The sequence below is a fragment of the Rhagoletis zephyria genome, unplaced genomic scaffold (assembly GCF_001687245.7).
Source record: "Rhagoletis zephyria isolate East Lansing unplaced genomic scaffold, Rhagoletis_zephyria_1.1 Rzeph_scaffold_00251, whole genome shotgun sequence".
Lineage (NCBI taxonomy): Eukaryota > Metazoa > Arthropoda > Insecta > Diptera > Tephritidae > Rhagoletis > Rhagoletis zephyria.
This window is the reverse complement of record NW_016157335.1, coordinates 29,193-32,264: the sequence shown is the minus strand read 5'-3', so window position 1 is coordinate 32,264 and position 3,072 is coordinate 29,193. Positions and strand designations below refer to the sequence as shown.

General features: G+C 31.9%; 1 long non-coding RNA gene across 1 annotated transcript; it reads left to right on the top strand.

The window, feature by feature from the left end:
- The first annotated feature begins 1,520 nt into the window (after window positions 1-1,520).
- On the top strand, window positions 1,521-2,303 carry LOC108358420 (uncharacterized). The gene is made up of 5 exons (XR_001846772.1): window positions 1,521-1,576; window positions 1,630-1,758; window positions 1,812-1,940; window positions 1,994-2,097; window positions 2,191-2,303. It is a non-coding gene; the product is annotated as an uncharacterized LOC108358420 (long non-coding RNA).
- Window positions 2,304-3,072: the final 769 nt, after the last annotated feature.

Sequence of the window (3,072 nt, the reverse complement as noted above, 5' to 3'; positions counted from 1 at the left end):
AAATACTATTATTTACAAGAACCATTCACTAAAATTGAAACTAACTTTTTATCATTTATTAATTCCTTTTTGATATTCAGCAATAGCAAGATGGAAAAAAATTATAAACCAAAATTAGTAATATTTTTATGAATGTAGTTATAAAAGTTCACAGAGGAAACGCCGGAAAACAATGTATTGCCAATGACATAAAATGTATGGCAATTTAGATGTCAACAGAATAATATTTACGATAAAAAATCATGAGAGAAGTGTGCGAAGGAGGAAATCTTTTCAATTTGAACAAAAAAAAGCTTTAAATGCCGTTGTAAAACGGTCAACAAATTTCTTATAAAATATTTTGATTTTTACTATGATAAACACATTACAAGGTAAAATCATTGAGAGACAGTCTGACGTTTGCCAGCAATATAATTGTTAAAATTCGAACTCAAGCTCACACACACATTCTCATTTTCAATCTCAAACAACAACAATTGTGAACAATTTCATTTTTTTATTTTCAATTTTATATGATTTTAAAATGTTTGCAAACGTCAGAAAAAAATCATGGCCGACGAATTGAGAGAATANCAAATGAATATTTAAACGGCACTTAAGTTTAATTGTGGATTGTTGTTTAAATGCCATTTAGCTTTCGTTGGGTTTCAGATCAACTTTGTTTAAATATGCCAAACAATTGGCAGCACTGCTGCTTATTCCTTGAAATTGTTGTTGCATTTGCATGTTTGTTTACATTTTCTGCTGAACAGCTGATTGTTTGACGTGGGATTTGGTGGGATTGATTAAACAACCTACCAATCAATCTTGGTTGTTTGGTATAAACACAGGGTTGTATATCTCATATTTAAATAGTAAAATTGGCCATTTAAGTGCAGACTAAATGTATGATCTGAAAAGGAATAGTGGAAATTAATCAACAATCTCTACTTAAGTAGGCCATCTGAAATCGGGCCTAACAGTTGCTAAATTTGAAAACTATTACACATTCTTTCAGGCTTTCAACTCATACTCCTATAATAGTTGTCTGCCCTTTCGCCAGTTTTTTGAATGCATGCAAAAAACGAGTTAGGCATCATGTTATCCAAAATGTGCGTGTTGAACTAGTCACGCAAATGAAGGGCCCTAAAGTTCTAGGTCGCCTCCGAACGGCAAATGGTTTTTATGAGAAGCGATTTCATGGCAGAAGTACACTCGGAGATTTGAAAATGCGACGACCGCAGATCGGGAATTGCGTAGAGCAACATTTGCTGGAACTGTATGTGGGATCTGGATGACAGTCTTCCTAAAACAAATTTGAAAAATTTATTGAAGTAGTAACTCTTCTGGCTATGAATTTTTGAGGAAAATTATCCTTTTTGACCATTTTAATAAAAATATTTAGCAAAACGAAGAAAAGTTTAACATTTTAACAGTCAGAAAAAACTTAAGCAATTTTGCTTAAATTTAAGCAAAACGGCAACGCTGTTTATATTATGTTCCTGCCCAGTGCAGCACCGCCCTGCGTTAGTGCGTTTTGTTCCTTCCCAAGTGCTGCATCGCCCGAGTGCGAGTGAATTTTTTTAAATACCGCCATGTAAGTTTATACTGGAGGTTTAATAAGAATAAAAGGTATTCAGTGAATTTTAGCATTGCAGGTCATACACAGCTTTTTTTGTGCTACTGCCCAAGTGCTACCTCGCCCTGCGTTAGTGCATTTTGTTCCTGCCCAAGTTCTGCATCGCCCGAGTGAGAGTGAATCTTTTTAAATACCTCGAAGTAAGTTTATACTGGACATTTAATTACAATAAAAATTATTGAGTGAATTTTAGCATTGCAGGTCATACACAGCTTTTCTTGTGCTACTGCCCAAGTGCTACCCCGCCCTGCGTTAGTGCATTTTGATCCTGCCCAAGTTCTGCATCGCCCGAGTGAGAGTGAATCTTTTTAAATACCTCCAAGTAAGTTTACACTGGACATTTAATTACAATAAAAATTATTGAGTGAATTTTAGCATTGCAGGTCATACACAGCTTTTCTTGTGCTACTGCCCAAGGCTACCTCGCCCTGCATTTGTGTGTTTTATTGTTCCTGTCCAAGTGCTTAGCTGTTTTGCTTGTAAGTACTACTGACTTAAAATTATATTTTGTTTATTTAGGAAAACCCTATAAAAACGATCACTTTTTTGAGGAATGCACTTTTTTTCTACAGATTTCATACGCTCATCCTACAGAAAACTATTAAAATTTGTTTGCCTGAGAGGGGGTCTTCGTATTCTGGCCCGTATGCGCTGAGAATCTGGATTTATATCAATAACTACTTAAATTATTAAGACAAACATATATAAATACATAGTAATACATATTAATACATATAATAATAATATACATAATAACAATAATACATAATAATACATAGAAAAAGTTAGAATACATTTTTTAAAGTTAAAGTAAAATATAGCATAAACAATTTCGATTCAAAAACAAGTAATTTTTAAGCAAAAAAGAAAACCGACTTCAATTCTCATATAAAAATTTAAGGTTATCGTTAATTTCTCATGATCCAATGATGTTATACGGTAATAAACATAAAAAAAATTAAAAATCCGACGAATTGATAACCTCCTTTTTGCGAAGTCGGTTAATAATTAATTTAATAATAAATAAATATATATTAATTAATAAATAATTAATAATTAAATTAATACTGTGTTTAGTAGCATATATAAAAAAAAAATTATAAACGAAAGAATTGTACACAGTTGCGCATATATATCAATAAAAATTTTGTTGAAAGATACACTTTTAATAAAACATTTTTTTTTACATTAGAAGTATGATTGTTTTAACGAGATGTAATTGGATGCTTTCAATAATACTCTCGATATATGTAGATAGAAATTATTGCATTTTTAAAGCTTTTGATTTTATGTTTGGTTTTAGTGTTATCACTATGTTAAAAGCAAGTTGTTTTCTGTGTCATAAGACATGGAAATAAGAAGGCATACATATGTATACCCAAATGCGAAGTAAAAAGAAAAAAATGGTCGGACTCGTGTGGAATGGAGCTAAAAGTTGGGGCAAGAATTTGTGG